The sequence below is a fragment of the Moschus berezovskii genome, chromosome X (genome assembly GCF_049115385.1).
Source record: "Moschus berezovskii isolate FMDL1 chromosome X, NW_MosBer_1.0, whole genome shotgun sequence".
NCBI lineage: Eukaryota > Metazoa > Chordata > Mammalia > Artiodactyla > Moschidae > Moschus > Moschus berezovskii.
Genome location: NC_142488.1, coordinates 147030152 through 147058048, shown reverse-complemented (window position 1 = coordinate 147058048; position 27897 = coordinate 147030152). Strand labels below are relative to the sequence as shown.

Genomic DNA, 27897 nt, shown 5'->3' with positions numbered 1-27897 from the left:
CCAGATGCAAATGGGATAACTGGGGAGCAAGTAGAGGGCCTGGTTGAGGCTGTCAGTCATCAATCCAAGGTGCTAATTCTTGGCCATCTTAGGAAATTTCCTCCACTGTGGCAGGGGCCAGCAAAAGGAAAGAGAGCCGGGTTTTCAGAAATATAGGACTTCACCCGACAAAGGCAAGGGCATCCCAGGAAGTTATATGGAAGGGACTGACTGAGATGCTGGACCTTCACTCATGAGAAGCTAGGAGGGCTTCCTGGACAGAGGGAAAGGAAAAGGGCCAGTGGAGTGGGTGTTCTGATGAGGCTGTAAATGGATGCAGTGGGGACACAAGACTAAACAGGAACTGGAAGGATAGGAGGCACTGGTTCAAGTGCATGATATATGAAGGGTAGATTTTTAAGATGGAGGAACTTCAGGTTCAGCCCTCAAAGTTGATGGAGTTTTAAAGAGTGCAGGAGCAGGTCATTTTAGATGAGGACATTTAAGGATCCGAGAGGCCAGAGAATATGGACCGAAATTGGGGTGAGAACATGTTCCAAACTGCTGAGTGAGTGAACACAGGTGACTGACAGACAGATGGGAAGGCTGCCTCAGAGGTCTTCTTTGAAGATTAACTTTGCAAATTATGATTTTGGATCTTTTAAATCCAGTTGTTATATTCAGTTCAGTTCAGTTCAGTCGCTCAGTCGTGTCCGACTCTTTGTGACCCCATGAATCACAGCACGCCAGGCCTCCCTGTCCATCACCAACTCCCGGAGTTCACTCAAACTCACGTCCATCGAGTCGGTGATGCCATCCAGCCATCTCATTCTCTCTCGTCCCCTTCTCCTCCCGCCCCCAATCCCTCCCAGCATCAGAGTCTTTTCCAGTGAGTCAACTCGTCACATGAGGTGGCCAAAGTATTGGAGTTTCAGCTTTAGCATCAGTCCTTCCAGTGAACACCCAGGATTGATCTCCTTTAGAATGGACTGGTTGGATCTCCTTGCAGTCCAAGGGACTCTCAAGAGTCTTCTCCAGCACCACATATTGGACACTTGTTAAAATATCAGTTAGCTGTGTATCATCTTGTCTCTTGTTAGGACCTTTCAACATCATCCAGATGTTAGTTCTTCCTGAGATAACTTACAGATTTAATGCAATCCCATACAAATGCCAACAAGTTCTTCCCTCCCCTCCCAGAGATATCAAGATGATAGAATAGAAAAAAAAAAAAAAAAAGCAAGAAAACTACAAAAACAACCAAAGGGAAGAGCTTTACGTTAGAACTGGCCAACTAGATATGTTACAGGATAGTCCAAAGTCTCTATAATTAAAACAGTGTGGTCTTGGACCACAAGTAGACAGACTATCCAACGGAATGTAATGGAAAGTACAGACTAGACCAAATAACATGCAGAAATCTATGCTATGCAATCAGTGTGGGCAAAGGTGAATATTTTTACTAAATGATATGATTGTGAGGAAATTATATACTATTCGATTAGTGAATGTGTCAAGTCTGAATGTCAAAATGAAGGGAAATAAAGCAGTTGGATCTCTATACGATGTCAGCAAAAAGCACCAGTTTCCCCAGAAACACTGATTCAAAAATGAAAAATAAACCTTGAAAACATAAAAAAAAAAAATTAAGGAGAAAGATGTTATGACGCTAGAGTAAAGATAAAGCTCTTTTAACAGGCACAGGAAAACACACATATAAAGACTAATGTCCAAACATACCCGCAACTTCTATGAATTTATAACAAAACCTTCTACCAAAGGGAAAACTGAAAAAACTCCCGCAGTGACACTTGTCACGGAGAAAAATTTGAAATGACCAATCAGCATAAAAATGGAGCTCAACCTTATGAGTGACTGGAGATACGCAAAAGAGTAATTCTCCCTGAGGTAATTTTACACCCGCTAGAGTGGCAACAGGCAAGAAACCCGATTCCAGCAAGTATTTGGTGAGGACACGGAACAATGGGACTCAACCCGCTGGTGGAGGCAGAAGATGGAGACAGTTTCCCTGCACTCAGTGAGCCTAAGACCTAGTCATCCCATTCCCTTAAACACCGAAATGTGTTTTGCACATGGGCTAGATGTCAGAACACTGCTTGCATCTGTGCTCTGAAGGGCTCTCAAGTGGAAAGCATGCAGATGTCTGGGGACAAGGAGAAAAATGGAGGGAGGAAGGGAGGCGTGGCTCCACGAGGGTATGTGACAGAGCAGGGAAAGAGAAAGCCTGGTGGAGACAGGCCACACTGTAGATACTGGTTCAGTTCAGTTCAGTCGCTCAGTCGTGTCCGACTCTTTGCGACCCCATGAATCACAGCACGCCAGGCCTCCCTGTCCATCACCAACTCCAGGAGTTCATTCAAACTCATGTCCATAGAGTCGGTGATGCCATCCAGCCATCTCATTCTCTGTCGTCCCCTTCTCCTCCCGCCCCCAATCCCTCCCAGCATCAGAGTCTTTTCCAGTGAGTCAACTCTTCGCATGAGGTGGCCAAAGTATTGCGGTTTCAGCTTTAGCATCGGTCCTTTCAATGAACACCCAGGATTGATCTCCTTTAGAATGGACTGGTTGGATCTCCTTGCAGTCCAAGGGACTCTCAAGAGTCTTCTCCAGCACCACAGTTCAAAAGCATCAATTCTTCGGTGATCAGCTTTCTTCACAGTCCAACTCTCACATCCATACATGACCACGGGAAAAACCATAGCCTTGACTAGACAGACCTTGGTTGGCAAAGTAATGTCCCTGCTTTTTAATATGCTATCTAGGTTGGTCATAACTTTCCTTCCAAGGAGTAAGCGTCTTTTAATTTCCTGGCTGCAATCAGCATCTGCAGTGATTTTGGAGCCCAAAAAATAAAGTCTGACACTGTTTCCACTGCTTTTCCATCTATTTCCCATGAAGTGATGGGACCAGATGCCATGATCTTTGTTTTCTGAATGTTGAGCTTCAAGCCAACCTTTTCACTCTCCTCTGATGCTGCCACAATATTGAGTGATGCAAAGAGGAAGTGGAAGAAGACCACAGAGAACCTGATACGACTGATGGTAATTTGCAGACGACATAAGTAAGCAAGGCTATTTAAGGATTAGATAACACTGACTTTAAAAAAAATAGGAAAGTCCAAATCTGAAAACGGGGGTGGGGGGGTGGGGTGCGGTTTGTTCAAGACACCCTGCAGTATGGCTCTTTGTCTGCAAGGGGAAAGGAATGAGTAGAACGGAAACCAGAAGGAGAGTGGTACAACCACTAGGAGTTGGTAAATGCTCCTCAGCAGGTGGGCGGAGGCTGGCTGGAGCACCTGTTCCTCGCTCCCCTGGCCTTCTGTGATTTCGCAGGAAAACGGCCCGCAAGGGCAATGTCCTCTGCCGTTAGACCCTGGAGAGCCGCAGCGCGGGTCCCCAGCCTGAGCACCTCCCCACGGAGTGCAGTTCTGCCAGGGGCGGGACTAGGCCCAGGCCCCGCCTCCCGCATGCGCACTGTGCTGGCCAATCGGCGCTCCTCCCTCTCAGGAGAGGCCGGTTGCTTCTTGGCTGTCCCGAGGTCCTGGGAGGAGCGTCGTGTGTGCACGGTGTGAGGTTTGCAGATTGGAGATCGTGGTGAGGAGCTCGCCCTGTGTGGATGAAGGATGGAGGGAGGGAGGGACAGGCAGAGGGATCCAAGAGGGGGACAGAGGGAAGAACCCTCAGGGAGGCCGGCGGCACCACGTGACCATGAGCAGGGCTGGGGGAGGGGCGGCGCCGTCTTCTCAGAATTGAAGGAACCGGAGTGTGGGGCTGTGGCAGCAGGCTGGCCTCTGAGGCGATGTTCCCAAGGCTTCCCCTCGGGCTCCAGCAGGGCAGAAGGAGGACCCCAAGGGCTGGGCCAGCAGGCGGGGTTTGGGGAGTGCCGTCGGTCTCCACATCCCAGGAGGGTCTCAGAGGTTGTGCAGGCATCATCCACCCAGGTCTATCCTTCCTGCCCGGGCCGGGCAGTATGGGCCGGTGCCCGAAGGTCATCGTGGGGCCCAGATGGCGTGTCGGGAAGGCCCCCAACCCAACTGTGCCCGGACAGGTGCTGAACGGTTTATTCCCCACCCCTTTGGAGGGCCACTCAGGTTTGTCCTGCCTGTGGTTGGGCCTCCCCACCCGGCACTGGATCCCTGGGGACGCGAGGCACAGGGGGCAGCCTCTGTCCCCACGTGGGGTCCTGACACTCTGTCCCCAGAGGGTCGTGACACTCAGATGTCCGTGGGTGGAGCGGGGCTGGGAGGGGCGGTGCAGGAGCCAGTCCTCCATCGCAGTGCTGGGGGGAGGGGGTCACGATCACTACGTGCTTCATCAGCTGCTGGTCCAACAGGAGACAGGAGGATGCACACATCCTGATCTGCCGCAGAGGACCCGTTCTGGCACCGCTCGTTGACCCTGGGGCCATCTCTGTCTTTACGTTTGTGCTCGCATGGTGCAGGTGTGTCGTCTGTACCTTGGAAGACACGAGTGGATGGAGACGCGTGGGAGGAAGCCTCTCAGGAGGGCTGAGGATGCCCCGATGGAGGCTCAGGATATGGCAGCCTCTGACTCTGGGAGTCAGGAGAGAAGAGAGCTGAGTGAGCCAGAGTGTTTGCCAAGGTATGGTCTGTCCGAAACCTTTGCAGATCACAATGCATGGGTGAGGGCGGGGGTGTGGGGTTGGCCGGTAACCCTGTCCCTTGGGTCACTGCTTCACAGTCCTCCACATAGTAAGCAGGGAAAGCCATGGTGTGCCAAGCTGTGTCATATACCGGAGGCTGCCCAATTCAGCCTCATGTCCCAAACTGGGACTGCCCTGTAAGCTTCCTAGCAGCTCTCCTTCAAAGCAGCTTGCGCGTCCTTCTTTCCAAATCATTTCCTGGAGTGCTACATGTCCCCCCCCACCCCCCCCCCCGCCCCGCGATGGTAAACCCCGAAAGGCTTGTAATGCTGTCTCCAAAAAGTGGTCCTGGTCCCTGACCTAACTTCATCTGACCTAACCTAACTTCATCTGACCTGTGCATACACGGTTCCTCGAGATGTCTACTTTAAGAAGCATTTGGTGGTGCAAAGCCTGGACCCTTCCACAGTGAGGCTGTTTCTTTGGGAAACCTAACCAAAATGCCATACATCAGTTTTAAAATGTTTTCCATTTTTATTTCCGTGCAGAAAACAGCTCAGTGATTGAAACTCTCGGAGGAAAACAGCCCTCTGCAGAATCATTTCAGGAAGATTTGCGGTAATGTTTTATAGCAATTTTTACCTGTTAGGTAAAGTCAGCTTGGCTCATGTAGCAAGTATTGACTGTGAAATCCGTGAGTGGGGGATTTGATTTCTTTCATAACCAGCATGGTCTTTTATGTTATCTTTATTGAATAATGTTTGATGGAACTTCTTCACAGGAATGAAATATAGAAGATGCTGGAAGAATTTAAAGGTATCTTTGAGTGATATTTATAATTAATGAAAATTGTTTTAAACCATGTAACTTTTATAAATTTAGATGTTAAATCGGTGGATTATAAGACTTCTTCCAAGATACAGGATTTTATGCAAGTATTCAGTGTGACTTGATTTATAGGTTTTGTGGAAAGTGAAAATGGTACTAACATTGTTGATGAACCAAGAATGATGCTTTTGTTTTGTGCATGTGTACCCTGAATGGACCGTGTAAGGAAACGGATGAGATAGTTTGTACTTCCTTTGGTGTGCACACCTAAAGGGACATATCAGTTGTTCAGGTCAATTTTATTATTTTTTAAAATTTATTTATTTTAATTGGAGGCCAATTACTTTACAGTATTGTAGAGACTTTTGCCATACATTGACATGAATCAGCCATGGGTGTACATGTGTTCCCCATCCTGAAACCCCTCCCACCTCCCTCCCCATCCCATCCCTCAGGGTCATCTCAGTGCACCAGCCCTGAGCACCCTGTCTCATGCATCGAACTTGGACTGGCGATCTGTTTCACATATGGTAATATATATGTTTCAATGCTATTCTCTCAAATCATCCCACCCTCGCCTTCTCCCACAGAGTCCAAAAGACTGTTCTGTACATCTGTGTCTCTTTTGCTGTCTCGCTTATAGGGTCATCATTACCACCTTTCTAAATTCCATATATATGCATTAGTATACTGTATTGGTGTTTTCCTTTCTGACTTACTTCATTCTGTATAATAGGCTCCAGTTTCATCCACCTCATTAGAGCTGATTCAAATCTATTCTTTTTTATTTGTGATTTTTTTGTTGAAGTATAGTTGATGTTCAATATTAATATGATATAACCTAAGTTACAGGTATGCAATATAGTTAGCCACAAATTTTAACAGTTATACTCCATTTATAGTTATTATAAGATATAACATATATATTATATTATAGTTATAATATATGTTATAATATAATATTATATATATTATTATACTCTAATATATTATAGGCTATATTTTCTGTACAATATAGCCTTGTAGCTTATTTTATTCATAATAGTTTATGCCTCTTAGACCTACTATTGCCCCTCTCCCTTTCCATCTCCCCACGGGTAACCACTAGTTTGTTCTCTATATCTGACAACAAAAGTTTTTAAACTATTTAATAACCAAATATTAAGAATAACTTTGCAAGCAATGTGTCTGGTCCACAGGAAGAAATGGATAAAACTTGTAGAATACTTGACTAGATAAATAGTTATGTAAAGTATTGTATCACATTTTTCTTCTCTTCAATCCAAAAGTAAAATATCCTTATTGGGAGCATTTCTAACACCAAAATTTTAGGAAGTAAAATCCTTCACCTTATTTTCCCTTAAACACTTTTCACTCTCCAGAGGTGTCAGAGTTAGCAGTCTGCTGTGTATCTTTACCTATTTATCTTCTCCCTTTTCTTGATTTCTTTTCGATGAAGCAAACAATTGCTACATTCCATTCCCCCCATTAACTTTTTTTTTCAATGTTTACTGATTTGATTTTCTTCTTCTTTTTTTTTTGATGTTTCTGCTTTTTATTTATTTATTTTTTATTGGAGGCTAATTATTTTACAATATTATATTGGTTGGTTTTGCCGTACATTGACATGAATCCACCCCGGGTGCACATGAGTTTCCCTTCCTGAACCCCCCTCCCTCCTCCCTCCTCCCCTTATCCTCCCTCTGGGTCATCCCTATGCACCAGCCTCGAGCATGCTGTATCATGCGTCGAACCTGGACTGGTTATTTGTTTCACATATGATAATATACATGTTTCAATGCCATTCTCCCATATCATCCCACCCTCGCCCTCTCCCACAGAGTCCAAAAGACTGTTCTATACACCTGTGTCTCTTTTGCTGTCTCGCATATAGGGTCATCATTACCACCATTCTAAATTCCATATATATGCATTAGTATACTGTATTGGTGTTTTCCTTTCTGACTTACTTCATTCTGTATAGTAGGCTCCAGTTTCATCCACCTCATTAGAGCTGATTCAAATCTATTCCTTTTAATGGCTGAATAAAATTCCATTGTGTATATGGACCACAGCTTTCTTATCCATTTGTCTCCTGATGGACATCTAGGTTGCTTCCATGTCCTGGCTATTGTAAATAGTACTGCGATGAACTTGGGGTACATGTGTCTCTTTCAATTCTGGTTTCCTCGGTGTGTATGCCCAGCAGTGGGATTGCTGGGTCATATGGCAGTTCTATTTCCAGTTTTTTAAGGAATCTCCACACTATTCTCCATAGTGGCTGTACTAGTTTGCATTCCCACCAACAGTGTAAGAGGGCTCCTATTTCTCCGCACCCTCTCCAGCATTTTTGTTTTGTTTTGTTTTAATTTTTATTGGAGGCTAATTATTTTACAATATTATATTGGTTGGTTTTGCCATACATTGACATGAATCCGCCCCGGGTGCACATGAGTTCCCCCTCCCGAGCCCCCCTCCCACCTCCCTCCTCCCCTTATCCTCCCTCTGGGTCATCCCCGCACACCAGCCCCGAGCATCCTGTAACATGCATCGACCCTGAACTGGCGATTCGTTTCACATATGATAATATACATGTTTCAATGCCATTCTCCCAAACCATCCCACTCTCACCCTCTCAAACAGAGTCCCAAAAACTGTTTTATACATCTGTGTCTCTTTTGCTGTCTCGTATACAGGGTTATCATTTGCATCTTTCTAAATTCCATATATATGCGTTAGTATACTGTATTGGTGTTTTTCTTTCTGGCTTACTTCACTCTGTATAATAGGCTCTAGTTTCATCCACCTCATTAGAACTGGTTCAAATGCATTTTTTTTTAATGGTTGAGTAATACTCCATTGTGTATATGTACCAAAGCTTTCTTATCCATTCGTCTGCAGATGGACATCTAGGTTGCTTCCATGTCCTGGCTATTCTAAACAGTGCTGCAATGAACATTGGAGTACATGTGTCTCTTTCAATTCTGGTTTCCTCGGTGTGTATGCCCAGGAGTGCGATTGCGGGATCATATGGCAGTTCTATTTCCAGTTTTTTGAGGAATCGCCACACTGTTCTCCATAGTGGCTGTACTAGTTTGCATTCCCACCAACAGTGTAAGACGGTTCCCTTCTCTCCACACCCTCTCCAGCATTTATTGCATGTAGACTTTTGGATAGCAGCCATTCTGACTGGTGTGAAATGGTATCTCATTGTGGTTTTGATTTGCATTTCTCTGATTATGAGGGATGTTGAGCATTTTCTCATGTATTTGTTAGCCACCTTTATGTCTTCTTTGGAGAAATGTCTGTTTAGTTCTTTGACCCATTTTTTGATTGGGTCATTTGTTTTTCTGGAATTGAGCTGCAGGATCTGCTTGTATATTTTGGAGATTAATCCTTTATCAGTTGCTTCATTTGCTATTATTTTCTCCCATTCTGAAGGCTGTCTTTTCACCTTGCTTATAGTTTCCTTTGCTGTGCAGAAGCTTTTGATTTTAATTAGGTCCCATTTGTTTATTTTTGCTTTTATTTCCAATATTCTAGGAGGTGGGTCTTGGAGGATCCTGCTGTGATTTATGTCAGAGAGTGTTTTGCCTACGTTCTCCTCTAGGAGTTTTATAGTTTCTGGTCTTACATTTAGCTCTCTAATCCATTTTGAGTTTCTTTTGGTGTATGGTGTTAGGAAGTGTTCTATTTTAATTCTTTTTCAAGTGGCTGACCAGTTTTCCCAGCACCACTTGTTAAAGAGACTGTCTTTTCTCCATTTTATATTCTTGCCTCCTTTGTCAAAGATAAGTTGTCCATAGGTGCGTGGATTTATCTCTGAGCTTTCTGTTTTGTTCCATTGATCTATATTTCTGTCTTTATGCCAGTACCATACTGTCTTGATGACTGTGGCTTTGTAGTAGGGCCTGAAGTCCGGCAGGTTAATTCCCCCAGTTCCATTTTTCTTCCTCAAGATTGCTTTGGCTATTTGAGGTTTTTTTGTGTTTCCATACAAATTGTGAGATTATTTATTCTAGTTTTGTGAAAAATATCGTTGGTAGCTTGATAGGGATTGCATTGAATGTATAAATTACTTTGGGTAGTATATTCATTTTTACAATATTTATTCTTCCAATCCACGAACACGGTATATTTCTCCATCTATTAGTGTCCTCTTTGATCACTTTCACTAGTGTTTTATAATTTTCTATGTACAAGTCTTTTGTTTCCTTAGGTAGATATATTCCTAAGTATTTAATTCTTTTCGTTGCAACAGTGAATGGAGTAGTTTCCTTAATTTCTCTTTCTATTTTCTCATTATTATTGTATATGAATGCAAGGTATTTCTGTGTGTTGATTTTATATCCTGCAACTTTACAAATTGGAAAAGAAGAAGTAAAACTTTCACTGTTTGCTGATGACATGATCCTCTACACAGAAAACCCTAAAGACTCTACCAGAAACCTACTAGAGCTAATCAATGAATACAGTAAAGTTGCAGGATATGAAATCAACACACAGAAATCCTCCCAGCATTTAGTGTTTGTAGACTTTTGGATTGCAGCCGTTCTGACTGGCGTGAGATGGTACCTCATTGTGGTTTTGATTTGCATTTCTCTGATAATGAGTGATGTTGAGCATCCTTTCATGTGTTTGTTAGCCATCTGTATGTCTTCTTTGGAGAAATGTCTGCTTAGTTCTTTGGCCAATTTTTTGATTGCGTCGTTTATTTTTCTGGAATTGAGCTGCAGGAGCTGCTTGTATTTTTTTGAGATTAATTCTTTGTCAGTTGCTTCATTTGTGACTATTTTCTCCCATCCTGAAGGCTGTCTTTTCACCTTGCTTATAGTTCCTTTCGTTGTGCAAAAGGTTTTAAGTTTAATTAGGTCCCATTTGTTTATTTTTGCTTTTATTTCCAGTATTCTGGGAGGTGGGTCATGGAGGAGCCTGCTGTGATTTATGTCGGAGAGTGTTTTGCCTCTGTTCTCGTCTGGGAGTTTTATAGTTTCTGGTCTTACATTTAGATCTTTAATCCATTTTGAGTTTATTTTTGTGTATGATGTTAGGGAGTCTTCTAGTTTCATTCTTTTACAAGTGGCTGACCAGTTTTCCCAGCATCACTTGTTAAAGAGATTGTCTTTTCTCCATTGTATATTCTTGCCTGATTTGTCAAAGGTGAGGTGTCCATAGGTGCGTGGATTTATCTCTGGGCTTTCTATTTTGTTCATTGATCTGTATTTCTGTCCTTATGCCAGTACCGTACTCTCTTGATGACTCTGGCTTTGTAGTAGAGGCTGAAGTCTGGCAGGTTGATTCCCCCAGTTCCATTCTTCTTTCTCAAGATTGTTTTGGCTATTCGAGTTTTTTTGTATTTCCATACAAATTGTGAAATTATTTGTTCTAGCTCTGTGAAAAATACCGTTGGTAGCTTGATAGGGGTTGCATTGAACCTATAAATTACTTTGGCTGATATATTCATTTTCACAATATTTAATCTTCCAATCCACGAACACGGTATATTTCTCCATCTATTAATGTGCTCTCTGATTTCTTTCACCAGTGTTTGATAGTTTTCTATATATAGGTCTTTTGTTTCTTTAGGTTGATATATCCCTCAGTATTTTATTCTTTTCGTTGCAAAGGTGAATGGAATTGTTTCCTTAATTTCTCTTTGTATTTTTTCATTATTTCTATATAGGAATGCAAGGGACTTCTGTGTGTTGATTTTATGTCCTGCAGCTTTACTGTATTCAGTGATTAGCTCTAGTAGTTTTCTGGTAGAGTCTTTAGGGTTTTCTGTGCAGGGAATCATGTCATCTGCAAACACTGAGAGTTTTACTTCTTATTTTCCATTTTGGATTCCTTTTATGTCTTTTTCTGCTCTCATTGCTGTGGCCAAAACTTCCAAAGCTATGTTGAATCGTAGCGGTGAGAGTGGGCACCCTTGTCTTGTTCCTGACTTTAGGGGAAACGCTTTCAATTTTTCACCATTGGGGATAATGTTTGCTTTGGCTTTGTCAGAGATAGCTTTTATTATGTTGAGGAATGTTCCTTCTGTTCCCGCCTTCTGGAGGGTTTTGATCATAAATGCGTTTTGAATTTTGTCAAAGGCTTTCTCTGCATCTATTGAGATAATCATATGGTTTTTATTTTTCATTTTGTTCATGTGGTGTATCACATTGATTGATTTGCGGATATTGAAGAATCCTTGCATCCCTGGGATAAAGCCCACTTGGTCCTGATGTATGATCTTTTTACTGTGTTGTTGGATTGTGATTGCTAGAATTTTGTTAAGGATTTTTGGATCTATGTTCATCAGTGATATTGGCCGGTAGTTGTCTTTTTAGGTGGCAGCTTTGTCAGGATTTGGTATCAGGGTGATGGTGGCCTCATAGAATGAGTTTGGAAGTTTACCTTCCACTGCAACTTTCTGGAAGAGTTTGAGTAAGATAGGTGTTAGCTCTTCTCTAATTTTTTGGTAGAATTCAGCTGTGAAGCCGTCAGGACCTGGGCTTTTGTTTGCTGGAAGATTTCTGATTACAGTTTCAATTTCAATGCTTGTGATTGGTCTATTAAGTTTTTCTATTTCTTCCTGGTTCAGTTTTGGAAAGTTGTACTTTTCTAAGAATTTGTCCATTTCTTGCAAGTTGTCCATTTTATTGGCATATACTTGCTGATAGTAGGATCATTGCTGATAGTAGTCTCTTATGATCCTTTGTATTTCTGAGTTGTGTGTTCTGATCTCTCCATTTTCATTTCTAATTTTATTGATTTGGTTTTTCTCCCTTTGTTTCTTGATGAGTCTGGCTAGTGGTTTGTCAATTTTATTTACCCTCTCAATAAACCAGCTTTTGGTTTTGTTGATTTTTGCTAGGGTCTCTTTTGTTTCTTTTGCATTTATTTCTGCCCTAATTTTTAAATTTTCTTTCCTTCTACTCATCCTGGGGTTCTTCATTTCTTCCTTTTCTAGTTGTTTTAGGTGTAGAGTTAGGTTATTTCTTTGACGTTTTCCTTATTTCTTGAAGTGTGCCTGTATTGCTATGAACCTTCCCCTTAGCACTGCTTTAACAGTGTCCCACAGGTTTTGCATTGTTGTGTTTTCATTTTCATTCGTTTCTATGCATATTTTGATTTCGTTTTTGATTTCTTCTATGATTTGTTGGTTATTCAGCAGCGTGTTGTTCAGCCTCCATATGTTGGCATTTTTAATAGTTTTTCTCCTGTAATTGAGATCTAGTTTTACTGCATTGTGGTCAGAAAAGATGCTTGGAATGATTTCAGTTTTTTTGAACTTACCAAGGCTAGATTTATGGACAAGGATGTGATCTATCCTGGAAAAGGTTCCGTGTGCACTTGAGTAAAAGGTGAAATTCATTGTTTTGGGGTGAAATGTCCTATAGAGATCTATTAGGTCTAACTGGTCTATTGTATCATTTAAAGTTTGTGTTTCCTCATTAATTTTCTGTTTAGTTGATCTATCCATAGGTGTGAGTGGGGTATTAAAGTCTCCCACTATTATTGCGTTGTTGTTAATTTCCCCTTTCATGCTTGTTAGTAATTGTCTTACATATTGCAGTGCTCCTATGTTGGGTGCATAAATATTTATAATTGTTATATCTTCTTCTTGGATTGATCCTTTGATCATTATGTAGTGTCCTTCTTTGTCTCTTTTCACAGCCTTTGTTTTAAAGTCTATTTCATCTGATATGAGTATTGCTACTCCTGCTTTCTTTTGGTTTTTGTTTGTGTGGAAGATCATTTTCCAGGCCTTCACTTTCAGTCTGTCTGTGTCCCTCATTTTGAGGTGGGTCTCTTGTAGACAGCATATATAGGGGTCTTGTTTTTGTATCCATTCAGCCAGCCTTTGTCTTTCGGTTGGGGCATTCAACCCATTTACATTTAAGGTAATTATTGATAAGTATGATCCTGTTGCCAGTTATTTCATTGTTTTGGGTTTGAGTTTGTACACCCTTTCTGTGTTTCCTGTCTAGAGAAGGTCCTTTAACATTTGTTGGAGAGCTGGTTTGGTGATGCTGAATTCTCTCAGCTTTTGCTTGTCTGTAAAGCTTTTGATTTCTCCTTCATATTTGAATGAGATCCTTGCTGGGTATAGTAATCTGGGCTGTAGGTTATTTTCTTTCATCACTTTAAGTATGTCTTGCCATTCCCTCTTGGCCTGAAGAGTTTCTGTTGAAAGATCAGCTGTTATTCTTATGGGAATCCCCTTATGTGTTATTTGTTGCTTTTCCCTTACTGCTTTTAATATTTGTTCTTTGTGTTTGATCTTTGTTAATTTGATTAATATGTGTCTTGGAATATTTCACTTTGGGTTTATCCTGTTAGGGACTCTCTGGGTTTCTTGGACTTGCATGATTATTTCCTTCCCCATTTTAGGGAAGTTTTCAACTATTATCTCCTCAAGTATTCTCTCATGGTCTTTGTTTTTGTCTTCTTCTTCTGGGACGCCTATGATTCGAATGTTGGGGTGTTTAACATTGTCCCAGAGGTCTCTGAGATTGTCCTTATTTCTTTTAATTCGTTTTTCTTTTTTCCTCTCTGTTTCATTTATTTCTACAATTCTATCTTCTAGCTCGCTTATCCTGTCTTCTGCCTCTGTTATTCTACTGTTTGTTCCCTCCAGAGTGTTTCTGATCTCATCTATTGCATTATTCATTGTATATTGACTCTTTTTTATTTCCTCTAGATCCTTGTTAAACCTTTCTTGCATCTTCTCGATCCTTGTCTCCAGGTTATTTATCTGTAACTCCAGTTTGTTGTCAAGATTTTGAAACATTTTCACTATCAATATTTGAAATTCTTTATCAGGTAGATTCCCTATATCTTCCTCTTTTGTTTGGGTTGGTGGGCATTTATCCTGATCCTTTACTTGCTGGGTATTTCTCTGCCTCTTCATCTTGCTTATATTGCTATGTTTGGGGTGGCCTTTCCGTCTCTTGGCAGTTTGTGGAGTTCTCTTTATTGTGGAGTTTCCTCACTGTGTGTAGGGTTGGATGGGTGGCTTGTCAAGGTTCCCTGGTTAGGGAAGCTTGTGTCCGTGTTCTGGTGGGTGGGGCTGGATTTCTTCTCTCTGGGGTGCAGTGAAGTGTCCAGTAATGAGTTATGAGATGTCAGTGGGTTTGCAGTGGCTTTGGGCAGCCTGTATATTGAAACTCAGTGCTATTCTGTGTTGCTGGAAAATTTGCGTGGTGTGTCTTTCTCTGAAACTTGTTGACCCTTGGGTGGTGCCTGGTTTCAGTGTAGGTATGGAGGCATTTGATGAGCTCCTGTCGATTAATGTTCCCTGGAACAGGAGTTCTCTGGTGTTCTCAGAATTTGGACTTATGCCTCTGCCTATGGTTTTCAGTCTTATTCTTGCAGCAGGCCCAAGACTTCTCCATCTGTCACTTCCAAGGCAGGTCCTGCTGTTTAAGCTTCTGTTTGCTGGTCTCTTCAGTGTCTAATTCCCTTCCTGACACAAGGGGGCGGTGGTGGACACTTTTTTAGGCTCACCTGTTCAGTCATGCTCTGGGGAGGGAGGAACACTGCTACCAAATATCACTGGTGTCTGTGGGGAATGCTCGCAGTGTCTCGGCTACACTGAGATTGCCCCCGCTCATGGCATGTGTGCTTTCCCTGTTTATACTGCTCAGGCTCTAGGTTGCTCTGCCTGGAACTGTCTGAGGTGGGCCCTGGGTTGCATGCACTTCCCAGGTCAAAGCCGCTCTGGTTCAGGTACTCGGGTACTCCACAAAGGCGCAGACTCGGTTGGGCCTGCGTTTTGTGCCCTTCCCCAGTCCGATCAGCTCAGGTGACCAGGTGTTTATCGAGCATGGTCCCTGCGACTTATCACCTCCCCAGTCCCTGCTGCTCGGTTTTCTGGGTATACAACCGGTGCACCTTCTCAGGCAGATGTCGACCACCCAGAATCCCAAGAAGTCTTGCTTAGCAACGAAGCCTGCTTGCAGTTTGGTAGATGATGCCTCTCTGATGCCGCAGTTGCCTCCTTCTGGCTCTGGCTGCCCTCCCCTGCCTGTGTTGGCAGGGGATGAGCCATCTGCAGCCAGCTAGCTCTATTCGGTCCTTTATTCTGTGAGCGGGTCTGGTGGTGTCTTAGGTCAGGGCTTTTTGCCTTTTTGCGGGGTAGCTATCCCACAGTCTACTTTGCTATTTCAAGTTAGCTCCCTCAGATTGCCCTCAGGGCATTCAGGCCGGGCCCTTACTCTAAGCAATGCAGCCCGCGCCTCCCTGCCCAGCCCATACTTGCTAGTGGCAGATGCAGGCGTCTGTGCTGCTTCTCCACTGGTAGTTACTGTTGGGCAAGTAATTTGTGGGTTTTAACTATTTATTTATTTTTCCTCCCAGTTATGTTGCCCTCTGAGGTTCCAAGGCTCACCACAGACTCGTCAGTGAGAGTGTTTCCTGGTGTTTGGAAACTTCTCTTTTTTTTAAGACTCCCTTCCTGGGACAGATCTCCGTCCCTACCTCTTTTGTCTCTCTTTTTATCTTTTATATTTTTTCCTACCTCCTTTCAAGGCAATGGGCTGCTTTTCTGGATTCCTCTGCCGGCATTCAGAAGTTGTTTTGTGGAATTTGCTCAGTGTTCAAATGTTCTTTTGATGAATTTGTGGGGGAGAAAGTGGTCTCCCTGTCCTATTCCTCTGCCATCTTAGGACCTCCCCCTTTTCTGTGTTTTTCTGCAACACATCCTAATGGTAATCCATCTAAACATGTCCCTTGAACTACAGGATATTTTTCACAGTTAGAAAGACTTGCCTTTTCACTGTTTTCTGACGAAGAATGAATGGAAAGTTTTCTCTTGAGATTCTTTATACACGTTTTGAAACTTGGAAAATGCTTTGATTGTTATCACTTTTCCAGTATCTCTAAATCTAAAAGTGGTCTGTGCTTAGAAAAATTAAAATTATGATACTATTACTGGAATGGTGTCTGTATTACAAATTTTAAGTGTCTTTGCATATTGCTGAGGCAACATTTGCCATATTAATTTAAATGTATCGGAACAAAATAATTTTCAACATTTGATTTTAACGAGTAAATATTTTTTTATTATAGTTGACATGAAACAGGCTCTTCTTGCAAAGAGGAAAAAGTTTGAGATGAACACAAAAGCTACTATCAAAACCACTAATGAAAAACTTGATAGTGTTTGGAAAACACACCAAGAACAAAGGTAAAGTGGTTTAAGATTTTGTGCAACAATGACATTTTGTCTAATTTCTTAGTGTCTCATGGTACATATAACCTAAGACAAACTATTACATTTTCCAGTGCAGAACATATTTTGCTTGTTTTTTTTTTTCCTAAGCAGGTAAAGTCTTTAGTTTTATAATCCTACTCCTTAAGAGAATTGAGATGTATTTCCTAGAAGACGATAAAGATGACCTTTTTCCTTCCCCTTTCAAAGAACAATTGAGTTTTCATACTATGGAATTTGCCTTGATTCATAGACGTAACATTCCAGGATCCTATGCAATATTGCTCTTTACAGCATCGGACCCTGCTTCTATCACCAGTCACATTCACAACTGGGTATTTGTTTCGCTTTGGCTCCATCCTTTCATTCTATCTCCAGTAGCATACTGGGCACCTACCGACCTGGGGAATTCCCCGTTCTGTATCCCATGATTTTTCCTTTTGATACTGTTCATGGAAATTGGAAGTGGTCAAATTGGAAGTGGTCAAACAGTAGATGACAAGAGTGAACGTCAACATTCTAGGAATCACTGAACTAAAATGGACTGGAATGGGTGAATTTAACTCAGATGACCATTATATTTACTACTGTGGGCAGGAATCCCTTAGAAGAAATGGAGTAGCCATCATGGTCAACAAAAGAGTCCGAAATGTAGTCCTTGGATGCAATCTCAAAAACAACAGAATGATCGTTTCCAAAGCAAACCATTCAATATTACAGTAATCCAGGCCTATGCCCCAACCAATAATGCTGAAGAAGCCGAAGTTGAACAGTTCTATGAAGACCTAAAAGACCTTTTAGAACTAACACCCAAAAAAAGATGTCCTTTTCATTATAGGGGACTGGAATGCAAAAGTAGGAAATCAAGAAACACCTGGAGTAAAGGGCAAATTTGGCCTCGGAGCACGGAATGAAGCAGGGCAAAGGCTAATAGAGTTTTGCCAAGAGAACGCACTGGTCATAGCAAACACCCTCTTCCAACAACACAAGAGAAGACTCTACACATAGACATCACCAGATGGTCAACACCCAAATCAGATTGATTATATTCTTTTCAGCCAAAGATGGAGAAGCTCTATACAGTCAGCAAAAACAAGACCAGGAGCTGACTGTGGCTCAGATCATGAACTCCTTATTGCCAAATTCAGACTGAAATTGAAGAAAGTAAGGAAAACCACTAGACCATTCAGATATGACCTAAATCAAATCCCTTATGATTATACAGTGGAAGTAAGAAATAGATTTAAGGGACTAGATCTGATAGATAGGGTGCCTGATGAACTCTGGACGGAGGTTCGTGAGACTGTACAGGAGACAGGGACCAACACCATCCCCATGGAAAAGAAATTCAAAAAAGCAAAATGGCTGTCTAAGGAGGCCTTACAAATAGCTGTGAAAAGAAGAGAAGCGAAAAACAAAAGAGAAAAGGAAAGATATAAGCATCTGAATGCAGAGTTCCAAAGAACAGCAAGGAGAGATAAGAAAGCCTTCTTCAGCGATCAATGCAAAGAAATAGAGGAAAACAACAGAATAGGAAAAACAAGAGATCTTTTCAAGAAAATTAGAGATATCAAGGGAACATTTCGTGCAAAGATGGGCTCGATAAAGGACAGAAATGGTATGGACCTAACAGAAGCAGAAGATACTAAGAAGAGGTGGCAAGAATACACAGAAGAACTGTACAAAAAAGATCTTCAGGACGAAGATAATCACGATGGTGTGATCACACACCTGGAGCCAGACATCTTGGAATGTGAAGTCAAGTGGGCCTTAGAGAGCATCACTACGAACAAAGCTAGTGGAGGTGATGGAATTCCAGTTGAGCTATTTCAAATCCTGAAAGATGATGCTGTGAAAGTGCTGCACTCAATATGCCAGCAAATTTGGAAAACTCAGCAGTGGCCACAGGACTGGAAAAGGTCAGTCTTCATTCCAATCCCAAAGAAAGGCAATGCCAAAGAATTTGTGAATCAAACTACTGCACAATTGCACTCATCTCACACGCTAGTAAAGTCATGCTCAAAATTCTACAAGTCAGGCTTCAGCAATATGTGAACTGTGAACTTCCAGATGTTCAAGCAGGTTTTAGAAAAGGCAGAGGCACCAGAGATCAAATTGCCAACATCCGCTGGATCATGGAGAAAGCAAGAGAGTTCCAGAAAAACATCTATTTCTGCTTCATTGACTATGCCAAGGCCTTTGACTGTGTGGATCACAATAAACTGTGGAAAATTCTGAAAGAGATGGGAATACCAGACCACCTGACCTGCCTCTTGAGAAACCTGTATGCAGGTCAGGAAGCAACAGTTAGAACTGGACATGGAACAACAGACTGGTTCCAAATAGGAAAAGGAGTACGTCAAGGTTGTCTATTGTCACCCTGCTTATTTAACTTATATGCAGAGTACATCATGAGGAACGCTGGGCTGGAAGAAGCACAAGCTGGAATCAAGATTGCTGGGAGAAATATCAATAACCTCAGATATGCAGATGACACCACCCTTATGGCAGAAAGTGAAGAGGAACTCAAAAGCCTCTTGATGAAAGTGAAAGAGGAGAGTGAAAAGGTTGGCTTGAAGCTCAACATTCAGAAAACTAAGATCATGGCACCTGGTCCCATCACTTCATGGGAAATAGATTGGGAAACAGTGTCAGACTTTGTTTTTTGGGGCTCCAAAATCACTGCAGATGCTGATTGCAGCCATGAAATTAAAAGACGCTTACTCCTTGGAAGGAAAGTTATGACCAACCTAGATAGCATATTAAAAATCAGAGACATTACTTTGCCAACCAAGGTCCGCCTAGTCAAGGCTATGGTTTTTCCCGTGGTTATGTATGGATGTGAGAGTTGGACTGTGAAGAAAGCTGATAGCCGAAGCATTGATACTTTTGAACTGTGGTGCTGGACAAGACTCTTGAGAGTCCCTTGGACTGCAAGGAGATCCAGCCAGTCCATTCTAAAGGAGATCAATCCTGGATGTTCATTGGAAGGACTGATGCTAAAGCTGAAACTCCAATACTTTGGCCACCTCAAGCGACGAGTTGATTCACTGGAAAAGACTCTGATGCTGGGAGGGATTGCGGGCAGGAGAAGGGGCCGAAAGAGAATGAGATGGCTAGATGGCATCACCAACTCGATGGACATGAGTTTGAATGAACTCCGGGAGTTGGTGTTGGACAAGGAGGCCTGACGTGCTGTGATTCATGGGGTCGCAAAGAGTCGGACACGACTGAGCGACTGAACTGAACTGAACTGAACTATGGAATTAAATTATATTCCTTCGAGACCTATCCTAGCTGAACATAAGGCTGATGTCTTAAGCCATTTTTCTTGTGACAGTTAACCTTATTCAGTTATGCGGAAAAGGTTAATCTTATATTGTAAAAAATTTGTACATTTTAACTGAGTTGCGTTTACTCTTCTTTTTTTCAAAATTCATTGTTGTGCCAAAGAGGGGAAATAGTTAAGTGAAATATTCCTGTTTGATAATCTTCTCTGATAAATAGATAGTATAAACTCACTGAATCTACTTATTGTATTAGGACATATATGTTATTCAGTAAGAAGAAGTGAAAAGTAAACTGCTTTTATTAATAGATAAAATGAATGTTTCTGGTAAATTTATAGTACAGTAAATCATCACTAGTTTCCAAGAAGTAGAGAGCATGTTCGATAGTGTTTGTATTTATTCAGTCAGGAGCAGTACTTTTGGAATTGAAGAGTAAATTATCCACTTAACCTCTCTGTATCCCGTGAGAATATTTCAGCTGCTATTGTGCTATTACTGCCTTCTCCTTTTATAGTGTTCAGTTCAGTTCAGTTCAGTCACTCAGTCGTGTCCAACTCTTTGCGACCCCATGAATCACAGCACGCCAGGCCTCCCTGTCTATCACCAACTCCCAGAGTTCATTCAGACTCATGTCCATCAAGTTGGTGATGCCAGCCAGCCATCTCATTCCCTGTCGTCCCCGTCTCCTCCCACCCCCAATCCCTCCTAGCATCAGAGTCTTTTCCAGTGAGTCAACTCGTCGCATGAGGTGGCCAAAGTATTGGAGTTTCAGCTTTAGCATCAGTCCTTCCAATGAACACCCAGGACTGATCTCCTCTAGAATGGACTGGTTGTATCTCCTTGCAGTCCAAGTGACTCTCAAGAGTCTTATCCAGCATCACAGTTCAATAGCGTCAATTCTTTGGCGATCAGCTTTCTTCACAGTCCAACTCTCACATCCATACATGACCATGGGAAAAACCATAGCCTTGACTAGACAGACCTTGGTTGGCAAAGTAATATCTCTGCTTCTTAATATGCTGTCTAGGTTGGTCATAACTTTCCTTCCAAGGAGTAAGCGTCTTTTAATTTCATGGCTGCAATCAGCATCTGCAGTGATTTGGGAGCCCCCAAAAAATAAAGTCTGACACTGTTTCCACTGTTTCCCCATCTATTTCCCATGAAGTGATGGGACGAGATGCCAGGATCATAGTTTTCTGAATGTTGAGCTTCAAGCCAACCTTTTCACTCTCCTCTTTCACTTTCATCAAGAGGCTTTTGAGTTCCTCTTCACTTTCTGCCATAAGGGTGGGGTCATCTGCATATCTGAGGTTATTGATATTTCTCCCGGCAATCTTGATTCCAGCTTGGGTTCTTCCAGCCCAGCGTTCCTCATGATGTACTCTGCATATAAGTTAAATAAGCAGGGTGACAATATACAACCTTGACGTACTCCTTTTCCTATTTGGAACCAGTCTGTTGTTCCATGTCCAGTTCTAACTGTTGCTTCCTGACCTGCATACAGGTTTCTCAAGAGTCATGTTAAATCAATTTTTTTTTTAAGTACAGTTGATATTTGTATCTTTGTGGAGTTTGACATTGCTCTTTCTTATGTTTTACAGGTAAAATCTTTATCTCAAATGTGCTCAGAAGTTTCAGACTTTGTTTCGGGAGTGAGATATAGACATGCAGAAAGCCCAGGAACAAGAAGAAAAACTAGCTGTTAGTATCAGCCCTAGCTTTAAAATCAGCTTATGGTATCAAAGTTTCAATTAGCAATCGCTCAGGCAATGATACAGGAGAGAAGGTAGAGCCCCTGAACTCAGATGGGTGAAGGTGGGTGGGAGATGTAGCAAAGGGAGAATGAGTGTTCTGCTGGGAGTGTCTCTGTTTATTTAGTAAAGTAGTAAGGTCACCGTTTAGGAGTAAGGATGGTGGATAAGTTGTTGCCTTTGAGGGACAGAGAAGAAGGCCTGGAATTGTTTCCCTAGAGGACCAGGGAGATATCATTGCCAAGCAGCATTTATGGATGCAAAAGTGAGACCACTCTGCATGGCTGATGCAGAGCAGCTGGAGAGGTGGATTTCCCAAGATTGCGGTTTAATCATGAAGGCTGACAGAGAAGGGGCCAAGGTACATGCACAAGGGCATAGGTGTAATGATTGACAGCAGGATTTAAGCTGAGAAGGAGGAAAGAGGAAGTCAAGAGAGTGGTGGTTGGGGACAATGAACAGTCCTAGCATCAACAGATGTTATTCCTGATGTAGTGTTGACCTGTATGTAGCAAGAAAGGGAATGAAGTACAAAACAGGGATGTAGTAGTTGAATGCTGGGGGAAATGGAAAAAGAGTATATATAGTACAGTGGTCAAGGGCCCAGACCCTGGAACGGTAAATGTTTCGGATCTAATCCTGGTTGACCAGTGCTAGCTGTGAAACCAAGGACAGATTGTTTATCTGTGTACTTCAGTTTCTTCATCAATGGAAGGGGATACTGTGAGAGTACATACCTCATAGAGTTGTTTTGAGGAGTAAAAACATGAGATCATATAGAAGAAGTTTATTAAATTGGTTGGAATCGTACGTGACCCGTAGTTCCTGTGTAAGTCTTTGCTCTTATTAATATCATGTAGCTGGGGCAGTTCTTGGGAATGACCGAATCCCATGACTATGGGGTATGACTATATAAGTGAGTGGCTAGCCATGAAATTAAAAGACGCTTACTCCTTGGAAGAAAAGTTATGACCAACCTAGATAGCATATTAAAAAGCAGAGACATTACTTTGCCAAGCAAGGTCCGTCTAGTCAAGGCTATGGTTTTTCCCGTGGTCATGTATGGATGTGAGAGTTGGACTGTGACAAAGGCCGATCGCCGAAGAATTGATGCTTTTGAACTGTGGTGCTGGAGAAGACTCTTGAGTCCCTTGGACTGCAGGGAGATCCAACCAGTCCATTCTAGAGGAGATCAATCCTGGGTGTTCATTGGAAGGACTGATGCTAAAGCTGAAACTCCAATACTTTGGCCACCTCATGCGACGAGTTGACTCACTGAAAAAGACTCTGATGCTGGGAGGGATTGGGGGCGGGAGGAGAAGGGGACGACAGAGGATGAGATGCTGGATGGCATCACCGACTCGATGGACATGAGTTTGAGTGAACTCCGGGAGTTGGTGATGGACAGGGAGGCCTGGCGTGCTGTGATACATGGGGTTGCAAAGAGTCAGACACGACTGAGTGACTGAACTGAACTGAACTGAATGTAAGGAAGAGGGTAAGATTATTGTTGGAGTTTAGGTCAAAGAACAGAAAGGACAGCGTTATCAGAAGGATCATCTATGTGCATATTGAAAGGGCCAAGAATTAATGTATATTTTGAGTATTGTTAAGAAAGAATAGTTACTCAGCAATTACTGTTAGGAAAGCTTACTGTGTAGATTTTGCCTACCCATGGTAAACACATTATTGGAAGGGTTTTTTGTGGATTTTGACATCAAGAATGACATGTTTTGAAGATTGTTAAGAAAGAAAATCTCCTACTCAGTGACTGATAGGGTAGGATTATTATATGGTTTCTGTCTTGTAGTGGTGAGCACAGTTACTTCAACTTGGTCATCAAAGTTGTCAAAACAGGAAATGTTAAGAAGCATTGAGTTAGAGTTCCTTTAAAGCTTAATGTATAAACATGCTTTTCAAATATTAAACGTTGCCCACATTTTATCAGTTTTGTCTTTCATATTTGTAGCATATGTTTTGAGAGCAACGAAAGGTTCTTCAACAAGCTAGACTTCTTCAGAGCCAGAGGCTGAAAACAATTAAAAATTCATATGAGCAATTCCTGAAGGTCTGTTGTATTTGGTAACACAGTACATTCTTGTAGAAACAATATATAAAAGTAGAAGATAGTCTGCGTCTATCCAAACTTATGGGGGGAAAAAAAACATTTAAGTTGTGCCTGCCTTTAACTTGTAAACCATTCTCCATTTTGAATTCATTGTCCTGAATACAGCCTAATTGGTAAATGTGTTTTTAGTTATAGGATTCCTTTAAATTTTTGTGAAAGTGAAAGTGTTAGTCACTTAGTCCTGTCCGACTCTTTGCAATCCAGAGGACTGTAGCCTCTGTCCAGGGAATTCTCCAGACAAGAATACTGGAGTGGGTTTCCATTCCCTTCTCCAGAGGATCTTCCTGACCCAGGGATCAAACCCAGGTCTCCCACATTACAGGCAGATTGTTTACCATCTGAGCCATCAGGGAAGTCTATAGTTTTGTGGGAGTCATTTAAAATGGGGAACTGCAAACTGGGAATTTAATCTAGATGTATACACATGGTGAAGAAAACTGATACTTGATTAACCCTTTAATCGTAACTATTTTGGTCAGCAATGAATCAGCGATCAGCCGAGGACAAATATATAGTGGAAATTTAGGAATTTTGTAAGTCATCTCTAGGTGTCTTTTACCTTTCTCCTATTAACTGTTGCTGCTAAATATGAAACCAGGCAGTTGTAATTAGTGAAGATCTTTTTTGTTTTCAAATGCATTGTATGAGCATTTATGGCATATTTGCTTTTAGAATGTGAGTAACTAACAGTGACTTTATATGCAAATTTATAATCACATGAGAAAGTCTAAGTGTATAACTGAATGAAAAACCCAGAAGAGGACTAGATGTTTGTGGATTGAGAGTGATCTGCTGTGATATTTGCACATTAGCAACAGTGCCCATTGTCCCCTTCTTCATATATATATATGTGCATACTTATTCAGGAGGTGACAGGACCCTGCACATTCCCCTTCTTTTTCGGTGGCAGGGGAAGCAGAAGTGTTCTTTTGAATGATCATCTTGTCCAAATACAAGATGTTAATGTGTCACTCTTTAAACTAATTGAGATGACTTAAGTAAAATAGTTAAAGGCTTTTAAATAGATAATCTTTAAAGAGCTTTAAAATCATATATATGCAAAAGTTATCTTGAACATGTTTCTAAGTAGACAAGGTGTAGCTCTAATGTTCCCTGAGAACCATTTACTACTAATTGGTGTGAAGATTTGATAAAGTACCAAAGAAGATTGCTTCTAAAGGTTATTGCTAAATGTCAGCATTTATGGTACTAACTTTAGTGTTTCTATGACACCTCCAAGTCCCTTGTCCTTACCACCCAGCAATTACTGGGCCTTGCAATTTTTAGCTCTGCAACTGCAGTTTCTTTCTTTTTAAAAAATTGATGTATGATTGATTTACAACATTGTGTTTAGTTTTTGGTATACAGCAACATGATTCGTTATATATATATACATACATATGTATTTTCCACAGTTTGTTGTGACCCACATAGTCAAAGGCTTTGGTATAGTCAATAGAGCAGAAGTAGATGCTTTTTTGGAACTCTCGTTTTTTCGATGATCCAGCAGATATTGGCAATTTGATCTCTGGTTCCTCTGCCTTTTCTAAATCCAGCTTGAACATCTGGAATTTCACGGTTCACGTACTGTTGAAGCCTAGCTTGGGTATATATGTAGATCTTATACATACATATATATTTAGATATATAGAGAGATCATATACATATATAGATTTATGTATCTAAATATATACATATATATATATGTATTTAGATCATTTTCCATTGTAGCTTATTATAAGATAGTAAATATGGCTCCCTGTGCTACACAGTAAATCCTGTGTTGTTTGTCTGTTTTATGTATAGTACAGTAGTTTGCACCTGTTTGATTTCTTCTTTTGAATTCCCACTGCGGCTGCCCTACCTGATTCAGGGCCTCATCATCCCTTGCTTGTTCTGTTAAACTCTTGCCTGATTTCTCTCTTCTCCAGTCCATCCTTCACACTTCTGTTATATGATCCTCTAAAAAGTATCCCTTCCCTCCTGCAAACCTGTCATAATAGCTTCCGAGTTTGAAGTCTCAGGTGTTCAACGTGTCCCCCATAAGAAGACCCCCCCTTTGTGATTTCCCGCGTACATTCTTTGTCTCCTCCCACCTGTCCAGATCGGTTGCTTTCTCTGCACTAAGTCACCATTATCTCCTTGCTTTGCATATGCTGCTTGCCTACAATAGGTTTGATTCCCTCCTTCCTTTACCAATTGACATCTTATTCTTTTGTCAACAAAGAATCAATCCTGTTTTCCCACTACATAGCCATGGCTGAATATGCTTCCTGAATTGTTATAATGTTTTTGTCTTTTATTTTTTAATTTTAAAAATATTTAAAGAAAAACACAGCTGGGCCTACAACCTCTCCTTAGTTTTGCTTTTTGTTTTTAGATGATGGAAGGAGGACTACTCTTATTTTTAAATAGGATGCACTAGGTCAATATTTGTCAAATGAATGGTAAAGATTTAAAATGTAAATTTGTTTTTCATCATGTAGCGAGGTCATAGTAGAGCTAATTCTATTCCCTCCAATGGAGCCATGTTGCACTCAGTATTAGTCATTATACATGCATTGTTACTTATTGTTTAGAAAGCTCATTAGAGAGCTTTTAAATTGTGGTATTTCATTCTGTGGGACCATCAGCGTTTATGTTTTTGCTCCCCCTTGACCTTTACTGTTCCTTAAGTTATTGTTTTGAGCAAAGGGTAAGGTGATTGTGCCACTGTAATAATACAATTTGACTCAAGTTGGCATTTAGAAGATCTCTTGAGTATTTCGATCTCCATGTATTTGTTACAGTATTTTTATTTGGAATAAATAATGAGCATCCTTTGACTATTAAGTGTTATTACTTTAGAATTTTAATCATATCCATTTAGAACATGATATGAAAAGTGTTGCTTTCTCACTGAACTAGACTTTCTTTTTTAGCGTATGGAGGAGTTAGAGAAGGATCATAAACATTTTCTGAATGATGAGCAAAGTGAAATTAGACAAGGAATGGCCATGCTGCAAGACAAAATTATCGTTGAAGCTGTAAGTAGTGTGTATTTAATACCAAGTACTGTGGAGGGATGTGAGCATTGGGGTATTTTTTTAATGAAGTGTATGTAACAGTTACATAAATAATATGCAGATGTTTAATATTTCTTTCCTTTCCTGAAACAGCTGCAGAATGAGCTGCAAATGCTTCAAAAGTTTCTCCTGTCCCTGTTATTCTGAGGGCTTTGGAGAAAGAGCTTGAACCCAAGTTGAATGATACAAGTGCAACATCAGCCACACTGAACCACATTATTTTAAAAATTGTAGTTGAAGTGGGTACATCTTTTTTATCTTAGCACATTTTTTCAGTGCAAGACCCGTTATGTGTTAAAGCCCATATAAAACCTAAAGAGTTTGTGACTATAATCAGCAATTCTCAAATTATAAGCATCAAGCTTTCAGCTCTTTTCGTTAGTAACGTTGATGTTTTGTACGTAACACTGTCAAATAAACTTTTAGCAATAAAGGTGATTTAATTATAGATAGTATATTAAAAAGCAGAGACATTACTTTGCCAACCAAGGTCCGTCTAGTCAAGGCAATGGTTTTTCCCGTGGTCATGTATGGTTGTGAGAGTTGGACTGTGAAGAAGGCTGATTGCCGAAGAATCGATGCTTTTGAACTGTGGTGTTGGAGAAGACTCTTGAGAGTCCCTTATACTGCAAGGAGATCCAACCAGTCCATTCTAAAGGAGATCAATCCTGGATGTTCATTGGAGGGACTGATGCTAAAGCTGAAACTGCAATACTTTGGCCACCTCATGCGACGAGTTGACTCACTGGAAAAGACTCTGATGCTGGGAAAGGTTGGGGGCGGGAGGAGAAGGGGACGACGGAGAATGAGATGGCTGGATGGCATCACCGACTCTGTGGACATGAGTTTGAGTGTACTCCCGGAGTTGGTGATGGACAGGGAGGCCTGGCGTGCTGTGATTCATGGGGTCGCGGAGAGTCGGACACGACTGAGCGACTGAACTGAACTGAACTGAATTATAGATTTGGCATCAGTGTGTTCTATATCAGTCCCAGGAGTATAGAAAGAAGAGGAGCCTAGCGAGCTACTGTCC

The 27897-nt window shown here is 41.5% G+C and overlaps 1 pseudogene; it reads left to right on the top strand.

Annotated features, from left to right (window-relative positions):
* The first annotated feature begins 4431 nt into the window (after positions 1–4431).
* Positions 4432–27011, top strand: LOC148773540 (synaptonemal complex protein 3-like; annotated as a pseudogene).
* Positions 27012–27897: the final 886 nt, after the last annotated feature.